Genomic DNA, 21,414 nt, shown 5'->3' on the forward strand with positions numbered 1-21,414 from the left:
AGGCACCGGGGATTTGTTGTTTGGCGCCAATGTCACGCAGGGGGAGCGACCCCGTAGGCAAGGGTCGCTCCGGGGGGGGGGTTGGGTGTTCGGGGGGCAAATTTATTTTAGGCCATTTCTGCCCCCCCTGGGGGCAGATCGGCCTATTATTAGGCCGATCTGCCCCCAGGGGGGCAGAAACCTCTTGTTGCCAGGGCAAATATTTTTTGTGTGTTTTTTTTTTGTTTGTTTGGTTTTTTTTAGAGATGGGGAGCGACCCATCAGGCAAGGGTCGCTCCCCTGGGGGGCAAATTGTGTTTAGACCATTTCTGCCCCCCTTGGGGGCAGATTGGTAGATTTTAGGTCAATCTGCCCCAAGGAGGCAGAAACCACTAGGCACCGGGGATTTGTTTTTTGGCGCCAATGTCACGCAGGGGGAGCGACCCCATAGGCAAGGGTCGCTCCGGGGGCGGGGGGTGGATGTTCGGGGGGCAAATTTATTTTAGGCCATTTCTGCCCCCCCTGGGGGCAGATCGGCCTATTATTAGGCCGATCTGCCCCCAGGGGGGGCAGAAACCTCTTGTTGCCAGGGCAAATTTTTTTTTTGTGTTTTTTTTTTGTTTGTTTGTTTTTTTTTAGAGATGGGGAGCGACCCATCAGGCAAGGGTCGCTCCCCTGGGGGGCAAATTGCGTTTAGACCATTTCTGCCCCCCTTGGGGGCAGATTGGTCGATTTTAGGTCAATCTGCCCCAAGGGGGCAGAAACCACTAGGCACCGGGGATTTGTTTTTTGGTGCCAATGTTACGCAGGGGGAGCGACCCCGTAGGCAAGGGTCGCTCCTGGTGGGGGGGTGGGGGTTGGGGATGCAAATTTATTTTAGGCCATTTCTGCCCCCCCTGGGGGCAGATCGGCCTATTATTAGGCCGATCTGCCACCAGGGGGGGGCAGAAACCTCTAGGCGCCAGGGCAAATTTTTTTTGTGTGTTTTTTTTTTTTTGTATGTTTGCTTTTTAGAGATGGTGAGCGACCCATCAGGCAAGGGTCGCTCCCCTGGGGGGCAAACTGTGTTTAGACCATTTCTGCCCCCCTTGGGGGCAGATTGGTCGATTTTAGGTCAATCTGCCCCCAAGGGGGCAGAAACCACTAGGCACCGGGAATTTGTTTTTTGGCGCCAATGTCACGCAGGGGTAGCGACCCCGTAGGCAAGGGTCGCACCTGGGCAGGGGGGGTTTGGGGGGGGGGGTCAAATTTATTTTAGGGCATTTCCCCCCCCCGGGCCGGCTGAGCTAGAGGCCAAAATCCACAGGTAGGCACTTTGCAAAAAACACCTCTGTTTTCTGTGAAAAAATATGTTGTGTCCACGTTGTGTTTTGGGCCATTTCCTTTTGTGGGCGCTAGGACTACCCATACAAGTGAGGTACCATTTTTATGGAGAGACTTAGGGGAACGCTGGGTGGAAGGAAATTTGTGGCTCCTCTCAGATTCCAGAACTTTCTGTCACCGAAATGAGAGGAAAAAGTGTTTTTTAGCCAGATTTTGATGTTTGCAAAGGATTCTGGGTAACAGAACCTGGTCAGAGCCCCGCAAATCACCCCATCTTGGATTCCCCTAGGTCTCTAGTTTTCAAAAATGCGCTGGTTTGCTAGGTTTCCCCAGGTGCCGGCAGAGCTAGAGGACAAAATCCACACGTAGGCACTGTTTTCTATGAACAAATGTGATGTGTCCACGTTGTGTTTTGGGCCATTTCCTGTCGCAAGCGCTAGGCCTACCCACACAAGTGAGGTATCATTTTTATCGGGAGACGTGGGGGAACGCTGGGTGGAAGGAAATTTGTGGCTCCTCTCAGATTCCAGAACTTTCTGCCACAGAAATGTGAGGAACATGTGTTTTTTTAGCCACATTTTGAGGTTTGCAAAGGATTCTGGGTAACAGAACCTGGTCCCAGCCACACAAGTCACCCATCTTGGATTACCCCAGGTCTCTAGTTTTCAGAAATGCACAGGTTTGGTAGGTTTCCCTAGGTGGCGGCTGAGCTAGAGGCCAAAATCTACAGGTAGGCACTTTGCTAAAAACAGGTCTATTTTCTGTGATGTGTCCACGTTGCGCTAATGGGGCGTTTCCTGTCGCGGGCGCTAGGCCTACCCACACAAGTGAGGTATCATTTTTATCGGGAGACATGGGGGAACGCTGGTTGGAAGGAAATTTGTGGCTCCTCTCAGATTGTAGAACTTTCTGCCACAGAAATGTGAGGAACATGTGTTTTTTTAGCCAAATTTTGAGGTTTGCAAAGGATTCTGGGTAACAGAACCTAGTCCGAGCCACACAAGTCACCCCATCTTGGATTCCCCTAGGTCTCTAGTTTTCAGAAATGCACAGGTTTGGTAGGTTTCCCTAGGTGGCGGCTGAGCTACAGGCCAAAATCTACAGGTAGGCACATTGCTAAAAACAGGTCTGTTTTCTGTGATGTGTCCACGTTGCGCTTTGGGGTGTTTCCTGTTGCGGGCGCTAGGCCTACCCACACAAGTGAGGTATCATTTTTATTGGGAGACGTGGGGGAACGCTGGGTGGAAGGAAATTTGTGGCTCCTCTCAGATTTCAGAACTTTCTGCCACAGAAATGTGAGGAACATGTGTTTTTTTAGCCAAATTTTGAGGTTTGCAAAGGATTCTGGGTAACAGAACCTGGTCCCAGCCACACAAGTCACCCCATCTTAGATTCCCCCAGGTCTCTAGTTTTCAGAAATGCACAGGTTTGGTAGGTTTCCCTAGGTGCCGGCTGAGCTAGAGGCCAAAATCTACAGGTAGGCACATCGCAAAAAACACCTCTGTTTTTTTCCTAAATTTAGGATGTGTCCACGTTGCGCTTTGGGGTGTTTCCTGTCGCCGGCGCTAGGCCTACCCACGCAAGTGAGGTATCATTTTTATCGGGAGACTTGGGGGAACGCTGGGTGGAAGGAAATTTGTAGCTCCTCTCACATTCCAGAACTTTCTGCCACAGAAATGTGAGGGACATGTGTCTTTGTAGCCAAATTTTGAGGTTGCAAAGGATTCTGGGTAACAGAACCTGGTCCGAGCCCCGCAAGTCACCCCTCCTTGGATTCCCCTAGGTCTCTAGTTTTCAGAAATGCACAGGTTTGGTTGGTTTCCCTAGGTGCCGGCTGAGCTAGAGGCCAAAATCTACAGGTAGGCACCTTGCAAAAAACACCTCTGTTTTTTTCCAAAATTTAGGATGTGTCCACGTTGCGCTTTGGGGTGTTTCCTGTCGCCGGCGCTAGGCCCACCCACGCAAGTGAGGTATCATTTTTATCGGGAGACTTGGGGGAACGCTGGGTGGAAGGAAATTTGTAGCTCCTCTCAGATTCCAGAACTTTCTGCCACAGAAATGTGAGGGACATGTGTTTTTTTAGCCAAATTTTGAGGTTTGCAAAGGATTCTGGGTAACAGAACCTGGTCCGAGCCCCGCAAGTCACCCCTCCTTGGATTCCCCTAGGTCTCTAGTTTTCAGAAATGCACAGGTTTGGTAGGTTTCCCTAGGTGCCGGCTGAGCTAGAGGCCAAAATCTACAGGTAGGCACTTCGCAAAAAACACCTCTGTTTTTTTCCAAAATTTAGGATGTGTCCACGGTGCGCTTTGGGGTGTTTCCTGTCGCCGGCGCTAGGCCTACCCACGCAAGTGAGGTATCATTTTTATCGGGAGACTTGGGGGAACGCTGGGTGGAAGGAAATTTGTAGCTCCTCTCAGATTCCAGAACTTTCTGCCACAGAAACGTGAGGGACATGTGTTTTTTTAGCCAAATTTTGAGGTTTGCAAAGGATTCTGGGTAACAGAACCTGGTCCGAGCCCCGCAAGTCACCCCTCCTTGGATTCCCCTAGGTCTCTAGTTTTCAGAAATGCACAGGTTTGGTAGGTTTCCCTAGGTGCCGGCTGAGCTAGAGGCCAAAATCTACAGGTAGGCACTTCGCAAAAAACACCTCTGTTTTTTTCCAAAATTTAGGATGTGTCCACGTTGCGCTTTGGGGTGTTTCCTGTCGCCGGCGCTAGGCCTACCCACGCAAGTGAGGTATCATTTTTATCGGGAGACTTGGGGGAACGCTGGGTGGAAGGAAATTTGTAGCTCCTCTCAGATTCCAGAACTTTCTGCCACAGAAATTTGAGGGACATGTGTTTTTTTAGCCAAATTTTGAGGTTTGCAAAGGATTCTGGGTAACAGAACCTGGTCCGAGCCCTGCAAGTCACCCCTCCTTGGATTCCCCTAGGTCTCTAGTTTTCAGAAATGCACAGGTTTGGTAGGTTTCCCTAGGTGCCGGCTGAGCTAGAGGCCAAAATCTACAGGTAGGCACTTCGCAAAAAACACCTCTGTTTTTTTCCAAAATTTAGGATGTGTCCACGTTGCGCTTTGGGGTGTTTCCTGTCGCCGGCGCTAGGCCTACCCACGCAAGTGAGGTATCATTTTTATCGGGAGACTTGGGGGAACGCTGGGTGGAAGGAAATTTGTAGCTCCTCTCAGATTCCAGAACTTTCTGCCACAGAAATGTGAGGGACATGTGTTTTTTTTGCCAAATTTTGAGGTTTGCAAAGGATTCTGGGTAACAGAACCTGGTCCGAGCCCCGCAAGTCACCCCTCCTTGGATTCCCCTAGGTCTCTAGTTTTCAGAAATGCACAGGTTTGGTAGGTTTCCCTAGGTGCCGGCTGAGCTAGAGGCCAAAATCTACAGATAGGCACTTCGCAAAAAACACCTCTGTTTTTTTCCAAAATTTAGGATGTGTCCACGTTGCGCTTTGGGGTGTTTCCTGTCGCTGGCGCTAGGCCTACCCACGCAAGTGAGGTATAATTTTTATCGGGAGACTTGGGGGAATGCTGGGTGGAAGGAAATTTGTAGCTCCTCTCAGATTCCAGAACTTCCTGCCACAGAAATGTGAAAGACATGTGTTTTTTTAGCCTAATTTTGAGGTTTGCAAAGGATTCTGGGTAACAGAACCTGGTCCGAGCCCCGCAAGTCACCCCTCCTTGGATTCCCCTAGGTCTCTAGTTTTCACAAATGCACAGGTTTGGTACGTTTCCCTAGGTGCCGGCTGAGCTAGAGGCCAAAATCTACAGGTAGGCACTTCGCAAAAAACACCTCTGTTTTTGTCCAAAATTTAGGATGTGTCCACGTTGCGCTTTGGGGTGTTTCCTGTCACCGGCGCTAGGCCTACCCACGCAAGTGAGGTATCATTTTTATCGGGAGACTTGGGGGAACGCTGGGTGGAAGGAAATTTGTAGCTCCTCTCAGATTCCAGAACTTTCTGCCACAGAAATGTGAGGGGCATGGGTTTTTTTAGCCAAATTTTGAGGTTTGCAAAGGATTCTGGGTAACAGAACCTGGTCCGAGCCCTGCAAGTCACCCCTCCTTGGATTCCCCTAGGTCTCTAGTTTTCAGAAATGCACAGGTTTGGTAGGTTTCCCTAGGTGCCGGCTGAGCTAGAGGCCAAAATCTACAGGTAGGCACTTCGCAAAAAACACCTCTGTTTTTTTCCAAAATTTAGGATGTGTCCACGTTGCGCTTTGGGGTGTTTCCTGTCGCCGGCGCTAGGCCTACCCACGTAAGTGAGGTATCATTTTTATCGGGAGACTTGGGGGAACGCTGGGTGGAAGGAAATTTGTAGCTCCTCTCAGATTCCAGAACTTTCTGCCACAGAAATGTGAGGAACATGTGTTTTTTTAGCCAAATTTTGAGGTTTGCAAAGGATTCTGGGTAACAGAACCTGGTCCGAGCCCCGCAAGTCACCCCTCCTTGGATTCCCCTAGGTCTCTAGTTTTCAGAAATGCACAGGTTTGGTAGGTTTCCCTAGGAGCCGGCTGAGCAAGAGGCCAAAATCTACAGGTAGGCACTTCGCAAAAAACACCTCTGTTTTTTTCCAAAATTTAGGATGTGTCCACGTTGCGCTTTGGGGTGTTTCCTGTCGCCGGCGCTAGGCCTACCCACGCAAGTGAGGTATAATTTTTATCGGGAGACTTGGGGGAACGCTGGGTGGAAGGAAATTTGTAGCTCCTCTCAGATTCCAGAACTTTCTGCCACAGAAATGTGAGGGACATGTGTTTTTTTAGCCAAATTTTGAGGTTTGCAAAGGATTCTGGGTAACAGAACCTGGTCCGAGCCCCGCAAGTCACCCCTCCTTGGATTCCCCTAGGTCTCTAGTTTTCACAAATGCACAGGTTTGGTAGGTTTCCCTAGGTGCCGGCTGAGCTAGAGGCCAAAATCTACAGGTAGGCACTTCGCAAAAAACACCTCTGTTTTTTTCCAAAATTTAGGATGTGTCCACGTTGCGCTTTGGGGTGTTTCCTGTCACCGGCGCTAGGCCTACCCACGCAAGTGAGGTATCATTTTTATCGGGAGACTTGGGGGAACGCTGGGTGGAAGGAAATTTGTAGCTCCTCTCAGATTCCAGAACTTTCTGCCACAGAAATGTGAGGGCATGGGTTTTTTTAGCCAAATTTTGAGGTTTGCAAAGGATTCTGGGTAACAGAACCTGGTCCGAGCCCTGCAAGTCACCCCTCCTTGGATTCCCCTAGGTCTCTAGTTTTCAGAAATGCACAGGTTTGGTAGGTTTCCCTAGGTGCCGGCTGAGCTAGAGGCCAAAATCTACAGGTAGGCACTTCGCAAAAAACACCTCTGTTTTTTTCCAAAATTTAGGATGTGTCCACGTTGCGCTTTGGGGTGTTTCCTGTCGCCGGCGCTAGGCCTACCCACGCAAGTGAGGTATCATTTTTATCAGGAGACTTGGGGGAACGCTGGGTGGAAGGAAATTTGTAGCTCCTCTCAGATTCCAGAACTTTCTGCCACAGAAATGTGAGGAACATGTGTTTTTTTAGCCAAATTTTGAGGTTTGCAAAGGATTCTGGGTAACAGAACCTGGTCCGAGCCCCGCAAGTCACCCCTCCTTGGATTCCCCTAGGTCTCTAGTTTTCAGAAATGCACAGGTTTGGTAGGTTTCCCTAGGTGCCGGCTGAGCTAGAGGCCAAAATCTACAGGTAGGCACTTCGCAAAAAACACCTCTGTTTTTTTCCAAAATTTAGGATGTGTCCACGTTGCGCTTTGGGGTGTTTCCTGTCGCCGGCGCTAGGCCTACCCACGCAAGTGAGGTATCATTTTTATCGGGAGACTTGGGGGAACGCTGGGTGGAAGGAAATTTGTAGCTCCTCTCAGATTCCAGAACTTTCTGCCACAGAAATGTGAGGAACATGTGTTTTTTTAGCCAAATTTTGAGGTTTGCAAAGGATTCTGGATAACAGAACCTGGTCCGAGCCCCGCAAGTCACCCCTCCTTGGATTCCCCTAGGTCTCTAGTTTTCAGAAATGCACAGGTTTGGTAGGTTTCCATAGGTGCCGGCTGAGCTAGAGGCCAAAATCTACAGGTAGGCACTTCGCAAAAAACACCTCTGTTTTCTTCCTATAATTTGGATGTGTCCACGTTGCGCTTTGGGGCGTTTCCTGTCGCGGGCGCTAGGCCTACCCACACAAGTGAGGTATCTTTTTTATCGGGAGACTTAGAGGAACATAGATTAGCAAAACAAGTGTTATTGCCCCTTGTCTTTCTCTACATTTTTTCCTTCCAAATATAGGAGAGTGTGTAAAAAAGACATCTATTTGAGAAATGCCCTGTAATTCACATGCTAGTTTGGTCACCCCGGAATTCAGATATGTGCAAATAACCACTGCTCCTCAACACCTTATCTTGTGCCCTTTTTGGAAATACAAAGGTTTTCTTGATAGCAATTTTTTACTCTTTATATTTCAGCAAATGAATTGCTTTATACCCGGTATAGAATGAAAATGCACGTCAGGGTGCAGCTCATTTATTGGCTCTGGGTTCCTTGGGTTCTTGATGAAACTACAAGCCCTATATATCCCCGCAACCAGAGGAGTCAAGCAGACGTAACGTTATATTGCTTTCGATAATCTGACATTGCAGGAAAAAGTAACAGAGTAAAACGTAGAGAAACATTTATGTTTTTTTCACCTCAATTTCAATATTATTCTTTTTCAGTTGTTATTTTCTGTAGGAAACCCTTGTAGGATCTAAACAAATGACCCCTTGCTGAATTCAGAATTTTGTCTACTTTTCAGAAATGTTTAGGTTTCTGGGATCCAGCATTGGTTTCATGCCCATTTCTGTCACTGACTGGAAGGAGGCTGAAAGCACAAAAAACTGCAAAAATGGGGTATGTCCCAGTAAAATGCCAAAATTGTGTTGAAAAATTGGGTTTTCTGATTCAAGTCTGCCTGTTCCTGAAAGCTGGGAAGCTGCTAAGTTTAGCACCGCAAACCCTTTGTTGATGCCATTTTCAGGGGAAAAACCACAAGCCTTTTTCTGCAGCCACTTTTTCTAATTTTTTTGAAAAAACGAAATTTTCACTGTATTTTGGCCAATTTCTTGGCCTCCTTCAAGGGAACCCACAAAGTCCGGGTACCTCTAGAATCCCTAGGATGTTGGAAAAAAAGGACGCAAATTTGGCTTGGTTAGCTTATGTGGACAAAAAGTTATGAGGGCCTAAGCGCGAACTGCCCCAAATAGGCAAAAAAAGGCACGGCACAGGAGGGGAAAAAGGCCTGGCAGCGAAGGGGTTAAATAAAGCAGTCTTTTTTTTCAAAGTGCAACCCGTTTTCCTTAAAGGAAAACGAGTTGCACTTTGAAAAAAACCGAAACCTTTAGTTTCGGTTTTTTTCAGGGCAGGTAGTGGTCCATTCAAGTGGATGGTAACTGCGCTTTAATTTGTGACCGCAATCGCAAATGGAAATGCATACCATTGCGAGTCGCAAATAGGAAGGGAACACCCCTTCCTATTTGCGAGTCGGAAATGCATTTTGCGAGTCGGTTCAGACTCGCAAAATGCATTTCTACATAGCAAAGTGGCTTTAGCGACCCGCAAACGGCGATTTTTCGCCGTTTGCGACTCGCTTAAGCTTTGCTACATCTGGCCCATAGTTACTTGTGACACCTCTAACTATAACTGGTAATTTTCTAAGATTTGGCAAGTTTAAAATGTGAGCCTAACTATAACATCCTTGTAACCTTTGTTTTTTTTTACTGAATTTCTTTTTTTTTTAACATTCTATTTCCTAACTACACGGTCCCTTTAACCTTTGTTTTTTTCAGTGAATTTCTATGTTTTTTTTTTTTACCGTAAAGCAGTCTCAATTACTATACGTTAATCCAACCACTGCTGCCTTTGGCCGTGCGTGGCAGCAGTGGGTAGCAGGGCTTGGTCATAATGATCCCCTATATGTTCATCCAACCACTACCTGTGGTCAGCCCCTTTGGGATCCCACCACCAGAACTAAAGGGTCAGGGTGTTCGTGCCCTGGCCCCTTTATTTTATTTTTTACTTTTCGTTGAGACCCAAGAACAATCAATCATAGCATTTGTAAAGCACACTACTCACCTGTGAGGGTCTCAAGGCCCTGAGGCAGGGGGTGCTGATACTGCTCGAACAGCCAGGTCTTGAGGTGTCTCCTGAAGGTTAGCAGAACCTGTGTCTGTCGCAGGGTGATTAGGAAGGGTGTTCCACATCTCAGCAGCGTTGGAGAACGATCTGCCACCAGCGGTTGTTCTATGGATGCGTGTAACAGTGGTGAGGGCAAGGTCAGCAGAGCGAAGCTGGTGGATCAGATGTAGAAGGTGAGTCGTCTGTTGAGGTATTCTGGTCCTGCATTGTGCAGTGCTTTGTGAGCGTGGCTGAGGAGCTTGAACGTGATTCTGTTGTTGACGAGGAGACAGTGCAGGTTTCTCAGGTGGGCTGTGATGTGGCTGTGGCGAGGGATGTCTAGGATGAAGTGTGTGGAGGTGTTCTGTATGCATTGCAGTCTTTTCTGGGGGTTGGCCGAGATTCCTGAGTATAGGACATAACCGTAGTCCAGTCTGCTGCTTATGAGAACTTGGGTGACAATTCTTCTGGTTCCAGTGCGGATCCATCTGTAGATCTTCCAAAGCATGCACAGAGTGTTGAAACAGGAGGAAGAGACGGCATTGACCTGCTGGGTCATTGATAGCGATGAGTCCAGGATGAACCTCAGGTTGCGTGCGTGGTCGGTGGGTGTCGGTGCAGTTCCCAGTGTGGCAGGCCACCAGGAGTCAAACCAGGTGGAGGGGTGGAGCCAATGATGAGGACCTCAGTCTTGTCAGAGTTCAGTTTCAGGCAGCTGTTCTTCATCCATTCGGCAATGGCCTTCATTACTTCGTGGAGGTTGGTTTTGGGGGTGGTGGGGTCCTTGGTGAGGGAGAGGATCAGCTGAGTGTCATTGGCGTATGAGATGATGTTGTGGTCGTGTGATCAGACAATGTTTGCGAACGGTGCCATGTAAATGCTAAAGAGGGTCGGGCTGAGAGATGACCCTTGGGGTACACCGCAGATGAACTTGGTTGCTTCAGATCGGAATGTAGGGAGGCGGACTCTCTGGGTACTGCCGGTGAGAAAGGAGGAGATCTATTCCAGGGCTCTGTTGCGGATCCCGGCATCGTTGAAGTGTGTGCGTAGGGTGTGGTGGCAGATGGTGTTGAAGGTGGCCGAGAGGTCCAGGAGCATGAGAGCTTTGGTTTCGCCATTGTCATGTAGGGTCCTGATGTCGGTGGTGGACATGAGGGCAATTTCGGTGCTATGGTTGCTGCGGAATCCAGATTGGGACGAGTCCAGAGTGTTGTTCTCTTCGAGGAAGTGGGTCAGTTTTCTGTTGACAATCTTCTCAATGACTTTCGCCAGGAAGGGAAGTAGGGAAATGGACCGGAAGTTATTGAGGTCCTTTGGGTCCGCCTTTAGTTTCTTGAGAAGGGCGTTGATCTCAGCGTGTTTTCAGCTCTCCTGGAAGGTGGTGGTCTCGAAGGAGCTGTTGGTGATCTTTTGGAGTTGGGGCGCGATGACGGAGCTCGCTTTGTTGAAGATGTGGTGAGGGCAGTGGTCGGACGGTGAGCCGGAGTGGATAGTGTTCAAGATTTTGATGGTGTCGTCATCATTTACGTAGGTCCAGGAGAGCAGGAGGTTTATTGTGGCTGGGGGGCAGTGAGTCTGTGGTGTCGGTGGTTGACGGGGGGTCTGGGTATTGAAGCTGTCATGGATGTCTGTGATCTTGCGGTAGAAGAAGGTGGCTAGGGAGTAGCAGAGGTCTTGCGATGGTGGGATGTCATTGGTGTTGGAACCAGGGTTGGAGAGTTCCTTCACAATGTTGAAAAGCTCCTTATGGCTGTGTGCGTTGCTGTTGATGTGTTCTTTGAAGCAGGTTCCTATAGCGGTTCAGATGAGTTGGTAGTGTCTGCGGATGGTGTTCTTGAGGAATGTGTGGGTGTCCGGTGTCCGTTCTTGGCACCACTTCTTCTCGAGTCTTCGGCATGTTTTTTTGGATTCTTGGAGGTCAGCAGTGAACCAGATGGCCTTTCTGTTGGTGCGTCTGTTTGAAGGTTTCTTGATCGGGGCAAGAGTATTGCTCAGTTGTCCATCCATTGCCTGAGGTTGCGGGCGGCTGGGTCGGTGTCAGTGGTGTCGATCGGTGGGTTCCGGGAGAGGGTGGTGATCAGCTGGTCTTCAGTGACCTCATTCCAGCTGCGGTGGGGAATCTGCTGCAGGTGGTGGTGCATTGTGGGTTTCTCAAAGGTGAAGTGGATGCAGCAGTGGTCGGTCCAGTGGAGTTCGGTGGTGTGGCTGATGGAGACGTGTTTGCTGGCAGAGAAGATGGGGTTGAGCGTGTGTCCTGCAGAGTGGGTGGGTGTCGTGACGAGCTGTTTGAGTCGGAGGTTAACGAGGTTGGCGAGCAGGGTGGTGGAGTTGTTGCCATTGGTGTTCTCGAGGTGGAAGTTCAGGTCCCCAAGAAGTATGTAGTCTGTGAATGCGAGGGCATGGGTGCTGAAGACATCGGTGATGGAGTCGCTGAAGTGCTGTCTGGGTCCGGGGGGTCTGTAGACAAGGGTCCCTCTGAGGGTGGTGTTTGGATCAGTGTGGATCTGGAAGTGTAGGTGTTCAGCAGCGCTGAGGGTGTCTTCGGTGCTTGTTGCGATTCTGAGGGTATTCCTGTGGACATTGGCTATGCCTCCTCCTAGTCTGTTGACGCGTGGTCTTGTAGCTGTCCGGGATGGCTATGGCGATGTCGGGCACTGAGGAGGGGTTCATCCAGGTCTCAGTCAGGAAGGTTACGTCTGGGGTGGCTGAGTCGAGTAGGTTCCAGAGTTTGATGGCATGTTTATGGACGGAGCGGGTGTTGAGTAGGATGCATCTGAGATGGTTGCGTCCTGCCCTGGTGGGGGGTTGCTGGTATGGAGGCTGGTGAAGGTGCAGCCCCTGCAGGAGAAGGGTCCACGGGTGAGCCTCGGGGTGGCCTGGTGACAGGTAGATGAGCGGCCGTCGTTGAGTGTGTAGATGGTGATCACATCATAGTGGTATTGTGCGTCGCGGCGGTGGGGGGAGAGAGAACCAGGGGTTCGGGCGCTGGGCGCGGTCCAGGCATGGATAGGCGCAGACAGGCTTGCCTTAAGTGCGCCTTTGGCACACCAGCGGTGCAGCCGCATAGCGGCCGCCATTAAGTACGGAGGGGAGAGGAGAGGACAGCTGGGAGGCGGGAGCAGGGGCAGAAAATGGTGCGAAAAAAGGGGGCGGGCCGCAGGGGCATCAGCAGTGGGGGAGAGAAAGAGGGGGGAGAGTGAGAATGAGAGAGAGAGAGAGAGCAGAGTGAGAGGAGAAAGAAACAGGGAGGAGAGAGTGACACACAGAAAGCAAATGACAAAAGGAACACAAAAGGGACAGAACACATAAAGAAAACCACACAGAGAGTGAAACTGAGGCAAAAGAGGACAAAAGAAGAAGAGAGGCAGAGGGCAGACTAGTAGAAGAGCAGAGCTCTCCCACTAGACACCAGGGATGAGGCGCAGACAGAAGCCTGTGGGTGGGGGAAAGCCTCAAACTCCTGACAGAGGTCAGAGTTCAGAGGAACAAAGGGCACTACTTGCCGGTGGAGCTATGAGGAGGCAGAGTAGTTTTCTGACTAGGTCAGTGATGTTGCTTCCAAGATCCCAAGATGGTTACCAACACTTCCTTGTTGAAGTGTTGGCAGCCAATCAGATATCAGCATGGGGAAAGCTGGATCCACTGAGGATCCGCATCCCTAGATATCAATATTTTTTGGCTCTAAATTACTCCAAAAGTACTGAACAGATTCACAACAAACCACAAAAAGTGTATTCTACACCACAGAATTTAGCTTTGTGACAAATTTGGTGTAATTCCGTTCAGTGGTTTGGGCTGTAGGCGTGTCTAACAGACCTATGGAAAAATGAATTGGGAAAATGTGTTTTAGGACCCCCCCTTTTTCTCTGCCCCGCTTGACTGATCACCCCTAAACTGTCAAGACAAAAGCTGTGCTTAGCAAAGTATACGTTTTGAACATTTTGTGAAGATTTGTCAAGCTGCGCCAAAATCATAGAAAAAACAAAAAAAGCTCTCCCTATGGAAACTTGGTCCTAACTATAACACCCTAGTGGGGACTGCAACTAGATAATATATGCAAATTTGGTATTGTTCCACCTAATGGTTCGGGCTGTAGACGTGTCTTAAGGTCCTATGGGATTTAACATGGGAAACACAACATTTTGACCCCACCTTTTTCTCAGGCCCCACTTGACAGATCACCCTAAATCCATCAATAATCCACAATAAGAATCACCGGCACACTTTTTTGGGGGAAATGTTTGTGAAGATTCATCAAATGCTGCCAAAGATATAGGCAAGCCAAAAAAACGCTTTTTCTATGGAAACATGGTGAATGCCAGTAGGTTATAAATATATATATATATATATCCATATATATTTATTTATATATATATATATATATAGATGGATATATATATATATATATATATATATATATATATATATATATATATATATATATATATCAGACTTTCAAGTTATAGATAGAAGTTAAGATTCCCAGGTAAAGGAATTCCTCCGATTTGACTAATCTCCTTGAAACTTTCCAGACCTTTAGCTTTTCTACATTGGCAGAGGATGGAAAGTTTCACAGCAATAGGCCAAGGGGGTGTAAAGATAAAAGAGTGGGTAACAAACTGCATTTTTCCAACAATTACTTTCCCATAGATTTTTTATCTTGCGTCTTTTGTTTGATTAGACAATATGGAGTACCAATGATCCTTGTGGTTACCATCAATAAGTAGGGTATGTACATTTTAAGTTCTAAGGCATTTTTACTATCTGATATTAACTCTTATCTGTTGTTGTAGTATTTTCATGACATTTGTAGTATTTCAAGGTATTTCATGGAGGTACCATAGTACATAGTGATGACAAGCCATGATGTGATTGGCTAATGACTGCTTTTGCAAAAGTTAAAGGTAGTCATGTTGCTTTTAGGTGCACTTTGCTTGTGTTCTGTGTTTCACCCTCAGATATAGGTATGTATTAGGTTTGTTATTTTTTCTCTCCGTATTACTACTTCATTGAAGTGGTCATAGGTAGGGAACATATTTATAAGTTTTTGTATATAAAAAATAAATTGCACAATACCATAGCACTGACTCCTGACTACCACCATACCAAAAATATTTATAAACAAAATAAATATGTAAAAAAAAATTAAATATACTCTAGTACACTATATTTACACAAATAGGCCCTCATTCTGACCTTGGCGGTCTTTTCGCAAGACCGCTGAGTTACCGCCGCGGTGAAGACCGCCGACCGCGGCGGTGTGCCGCTGTGCGCATTCTGACCGCTGGGAGCGTTCCGCCGGAAAACCGCCAGCAGCCACACTGGCGGTCGGCGGGAAAGTGGAGACTGGTCAACCTCCACCGCCACGCCAGCAGAACACCGCCCACAGAATTACGACCCACATTTCTGTGTGGCGGTCTTCTGTTGGCGGTCTTCTGTTGGCGGTCACGTCCCTATGGCTCCCGTCGCCTCCCGGAGGACCAACGCACAAGGTAAGTTGATCGTCCGTGAGGGGAGGGGGTGGGGGGGTGTTGTGTGATGTGGGCGTGCATGGGGGTGTGCGTGTGAGTGTGTAGAGTGGGTGTGTGAGTGCGTGTATGCGGGCGGGGGGTGCTGCTGTGTCTATGGGTAATGTGTGCTGTTCGGCAGGTGCGCATGTCGGCATGTATGTGTGCGGGTATGTGTCCCCGTTGTGTATGTGTGTGTAGGGGGCGTGTATATGTGCATGTTGGGGGTGTGTGCATGTCGGGGTACATGTATGTGCATGTCGGGGTGGGGGTGGGGAGGGGGTTCGTACCACCTCTGGGGGGTGGCAGGGGGGTGGAGGGTGTGGGGGGAGGACTCGGGTGGGTAGTGGGGGGTGGGGGAGACCCCTATCAGTGCCAGGGAAGGAATTCCCTGGCCCCGATAGTGCTTACCGCCATGGTTCGCACGGCGGTTCCCGCCCGCAAGAAACCGCGGCGGTAGGCAGGGTCATAATACCCTTGGCGGTCTTGGGACGACCGCCGGGCCGGAGTGCGCAAACTCCAGCCCCGCGGTCATGACCGCCGTGGCGGTCGGAGTGGAGAAGTAGCGGTCGGTCGCGGCGGGGACCGCCGCGGTCAGAATGCCATTTTTAATACCGCCGGTCTGTTCGCGGTCCGACCGCCGTCTCTCCGCCGACCGCCAGGGTCAGAATGAGGGCCATAGTGTACTGCAGTGTATTTTCTATTTAACCAATTTAAATCTTCATAAAAAAGTCTATGGCCCTCATTTGGACCTCTGCGGTCTTTTTCAAAGACTGCCGAGGTACTGCCGGGCTGAAGACTGCCAGTGCAGGCGGTTTTCCGCCCAGCGTATCATGACTGCTGGCAGCCTCCGGCCTTTTTCAGATGGAGAGCCGCCAGTAGCCATACTGGCGGTCGGCAGTGAAGTGGAGGCTGCTCCACCTCCACATCATCAGATCACCGCCCACCGATTTGGGGCAGAGCAGCCCCCATGGTTCCCGTTCCCTCAAGGAGGATCAAAGGACAAGGTAAGGTGATTGTCCATTAGGGGAGGGGGAGGGGGTGTTGTGTGTTGTGTGTTGTGTGCGTGCATGGGGGTGTGCGTGTGAGTGTGTAGAGGGGGTGTGTGAGTGCATGTATGCATGCAGGGGTGTTTTGTGTATGGGAAATGTGTGCGTATATGTCTGTGTGTATGTGTATGTCTATGTGTATGTCTGCGTGTATGTCTACATGTATGTGTAGTAGTTGTGTGAGTTTGCGTGTAGGGGGGTGGGGGGCGTGTGTCAATGTTTGGGGGGGTTGGGAGGGGGGTCCTGCCACCTTTGAGGGGTGGTAGAGGGGTCGTGGGTTTGGGGGGAGGACTTTGGGGAGGGGAGAGGGATGGGGGAGACCCCTATCAGTGCCAGGGAATGAATTCCCTGGCACTGATAGTGCCTACCGCCATGGATTTGGTGGCAGTACAGAACCCCACAAAATCCATGGCGGTATGCGGGGTCATGATACCACCAGCGGTCTAGTGATGGCTGCCGGGCTAAAGACTGCAGTCTCCAGCCCAGCGGTCGTTACCACCCTGGTGGTCGGAGTGTAGAAGTGGCGGTTTGGCATGGCGGTATTCGCCATGCTTGTAATTTCACTTTTTTTTCCGCCGGCCTGTTTGCAGTATTACCGCCACTTCTACACCGATCGCCAGGGTTGTAATGAGGGCCTATGTACCTAATGCCTACAAATTACCTTGCTACTTACTGTTTTTAAAAAAAAGCAATATGCAGTTTTTTCCTAAACTATTGTAAAATATATAGAAAATTATAGATACAGTTCTCTACCTAAAAACACTTTAATAAAGTGGTAAAAGGAATGGAACAACAATAAAACCTATTACTTATCTATATCTAAGACCCCAATTCAGAACGTAGTGAAACACAGATAGAAGGTTGCAGTCAAAATGTGCTGAAAATGGCATGCCCACCTTTTACGTTTGTTAAACACAGCCATTAGTCAATCACAGACTGCATTATTATGCACATGTACGGTGGCATACTGAGAGCTTACCACAGCATACTACGGCACAATATATAGCAAATTACTTTTAAATTTCATTCACACACACTAACAAATAATCTAATTTCCTGCGACATTACATCTTCATACGTTTGGATACTTTCACATTCTATCTGTTTCAGTTATCACACTCCACTATACACCACTACACTCTATGCAACTCCACTCTATGCAGCTCCACTCGATGATATTACACTCTTAGTCACTCCAATATTTATCACTTCAGTATATGCAATTCTACTTTATGCTAATTCACTGTATAGCACTCCACTCTGCCCCTCTCAACTCCAATCCACTTCACACTACACCACTACACTCTACATTACTCCCTTTTATGACACTCCAGTGTATGCCACTACACTGTAACCCCCCTACTCTACACTCTTCGACTGAACGCTATTCCACTGTTTCCATCTTCACTCTATGACACCGCACTGGATGTTATTCCACTCTATGCCGCTCCACTGTATGCCATTTCAATGTACACCACTGCACTCTTTGCTATCCACTGTATAATACTACGCTTTACACCATGCCACTCTATGCCAATCCACTATATGCCAGTCCACTCTATGAAAATCCACTGTATGCCTCTCCAATGTACACCACTCCCCTATCCTCCACTCTGCTCTATTCTACTCTTTCTCACTCCACTCTATGCCAGTCCACTCTATGCCACTCCAGTCTATGCAAACTGCACTGTATGACACTTCACTATACGCCACTCCACTCTATGAAAATCATCTGTATGCTATTACATTGTAGATCACTTGATTCTATGACACTCCATTCTATGACACTCAACTATACACCAATCTACTCTACCCTACTTCACTGTATCCTATTCTACTGTACAACACTCCAGTCTATGCCACTCTGCTCTGTGCTATTCAACTCACTCTATGTCACTACACTGTATGTCAGTAACACTTAGGCCCATACTTATACTTTTTTTACGCCACATTTGCGTCAATTTTTGATGCAAAAGTGGTGCAAACTTACAAAATACAATTACATTTTGTAAGTTTGCGCCACTTTTGCGTCATAAACTGATGCAAATGTGGTGCAAAAAAGTATAAATATAGGCCTGAATGTTATTCCACTCTACAACTCTGTCTACTGTATACTATTCCACTGTTTGACACTCCACTCTATGTCATCCACTACATGCTACATCACTGTACACCACTCCACTCTATAACACTCTACCCTATGGTGCTCCACAGTACACTATTACACTGTTTGCCATTACAGTCTACTCCCCTGCACTCTTACACTCTACCCCTCTTCACTCTACAACACTCCACTGTAAGCTATTCCACTGTGCTCAACTCCACTGTATGCTACTACACTGTATGCTGATCTTTTTACACTATTCCACAGTACACCCCTCAACTGTATCGCACTCCACTCCATGCTATTCCAGTCTATGCCACTCCACTCTAAGCTACTCTAATCTACCTCACTCTACTCTATGCCACTTCACTCTGTGCTACTCCTCTCTATGTCACTCCAGTTTAAATCACTGCATTCTACAGTAGGCTACTCTACGTTACTCCACTCTACACCGCTCCGCTCTGTATCACTCCACTGTATACCACTCCACTATAAGCTATTCCATCCTATGCCTCTACACTCTACGACTACTGTACAACACTCTACTATACGCTATTCCACTCTATGCCACTCCACTCCATGACACTCCACTGTATGCTATTGTACTGTATCCAACATACTGTACATCTTTCTAACATATGCCACTCCACTCAAAGCCAATGCACTCTATGTTACTACAGTATTCACTACTACAGCCTACAGCACTGCAATTTGTGCCACTGCACTCTTTGCTACTCCACTGTATGCTATTCTACTATTTGCCACTCCAACTACACCACTTCAGTCTTCTGCTCTATGCTATTCTATTCTATGCCACTGTAATGTATGCTGCTCCATTCTACACCCCTCTACTGGACCCCACTCCTCCCTACACCATTCCATTTAATGCTATTCCAATGTACAAAGCTACACTCTATGGCACTCATCTCTACCCTATTCAACTCCATGGCACTCCTCCACTCTAACCCCTCCACTGTACACCACTACACTGTAAGCTATTCCACTGTACACTGCTGTTTTATACCCCAACACACTCTACTCCACTCCCCTCCATGCCACTGTACTGCACTCTATTCCAATCTATGACACTCTACTCTACCGTACTCCATGTATACCACTTCACTCTATGCCACTTCACTCTATAGTACTACATTGTACACTATTTCAGTGTATGCTAATATAATGCACACTATTCCACTGTATGCCACTTCCTTGTATGCTGCTCCACTTTATACTATTACTCTGCATGCCAGTCCACTCTACACCACTCTACTCTATGTCAATCTACTCTATAGCCCTCCTCTGTATTCTACTTCACTGTACGCCACCTCACTCTATAACACTGTATTCTATGCTATTCCATTGTACATAACTTCACTGTACCCCACTCCACTCAATTGGCCTGATTCACAAAGGTAAACTTAGACTTTTGGTCTACGTTTAGACCAAAAGCCTAAGTTTATGACTTTTTGGTATTCACTAAGGTAAGTTATGAGTAGTATCTTTACGTCCACACTCGGGCGGAATTTCCACACTTGGGATTGGAGATCCAGCCTTAGTGCAGAGATTCACTCTGGGTGAGGAGATTACACTCCAGGTATAGAGCGGAATCTCCACATTTGGGGTGGAGATTCTGCACAGAGTGTGGAGATTCCGTCCCCAGTGCGGACATAAAGATACTACTTGTAAGTTACCCTTGTGAATACCAAAAAGTCATAAACTTAGACTTTTTGTCTAAACTTAGGCCAAAAGTCCAAGTTTACCTTTGTGAATCGGGCCCTATGCTACTCCACTATATGCTTGTATGTTCCTCTCCACTCTACTCTACGCCATTCTGCTGCACACTATTGCACTGTGCGTCGCTCCATTCAATGCCACTCCACTGTATGCTACTCTATTCTATGACTCTCCAATCTACCCAACTACACTCCACGCCACTCCACTATGCTCCACTCAGCAACACTATATTCCACTCAACAACTGTCTGCGCCCCTCCACTGTACAACATTATAGTACACTGTACAACAATATAGACTGCTCAATGCCACTAGACAACACTCTACTTTAAACTTTAGTACTTTTCAACACTCTGGGGGTCATTCTGACCCTGGCGGCCGGTGACCGCCAGGGTCACCGACCACGGGAGCACCGCCAACAGGCTGGCGGTGCTCCCGAGGGCATTCTGACCGCGGCGGTTCAGCCGCGGTCAGAAAGGGTAAACCGGCAGTCTCCCGCCGGTTTACCGCTGCCCCAGTGAATCCTCCATGGCGGCGGAGCGCGCTCCGCCGCCATGAGGATTCAGACACCCCCTACCGCCATCCTGTTCATGGCGGGACACCCGCCATGAACAGGATGGCGGTAGGGGGTGCCGCGGGGCCCCTGGGGGCCCCTGCAGTGCCCATGCCAATGGCATGGGCACTGCAGGGGCCCCCGTAAGAGAGCCCCAAAAAGTATTTCAGTGTCTGCTTTGCAGACACTGAAATACGCGACGGGTGCAACTGCACCCGTCGCACCCCTGCAACTACGCCGGCTCAATTCTGAGCCGGCGTCCTCGTTGCAGGGGCATTTCCTCTGGGCCGGTGGGCGCTCTTTTGGAGAGCGCCCGCCGGCCCAGAGGAAATGTTTGAATGCCCGCCGCGGTCTTTTGACCGCAGTGCGGTCATTTGGCGGCGGTACCTTGGCGGACGGCCCCGCCGTCCGCCAAGGTTAAAATCACCCCCTCTATTCTATGACACTCTGAAACTCTCTTCATGCTGCCTCCTACAGAAAATATACTTTATTTGATCAGACACTATTCCATTGTGCTCCACTGTTGCGGAGGCTCTCATTATCATAATGAGGCTACTTGATTCGGGTAGCAGAATCACCTGAATTGAGGGGCTTAGAGTTCATTCCCACACCATGTGACAACTGTCGCCTAATACAGGTTACCGGATGTAAGACCTGGCATCCTTGGTCTCCCCTAACTTTTTGCCTCTACTTCCCAGGTTGTTGCTGTGTGATGTACTCTGTTTTTGCTGTTTTTGTTACTCTGGGTACTTTATCACTGCTGACCAGTGCTAAAGTACAAGTGCTCCCTATGTGTACATTTTATGTTTAATTGGTTTTGCCATGATTGGCATATTTGATTTACTAATATGTCACTAGTAAAGTGCATTAGAGGTATCTAGGGGCTGTAAATCAAATGATACTAGTAGGCCTGCAGCACTGGTTGTGCCACCCACAAGAGTAGCTTTGTAAGCATGGCTTAGACTTGCCACTGCAGTGTCTGTGTCTACAGTTTTAAACTGACAATTCAACTTGGCAAGTGT

The sequence above is a fragment of the Pleurodeles waltl genome, chromosome 5, assembly GCF_031143425.1.
Source record: "Pleurodeles waltl isolate 20211129_DDA chromosome 5, aPleWal1.hap1.20221129, whole genome shotgun sequence".
NCBI lineage: Eukaryota > Metazoa > Chordata > Amphibia > Caudata > Salamandridae > Pleurodeles > Pleurodeles waltl.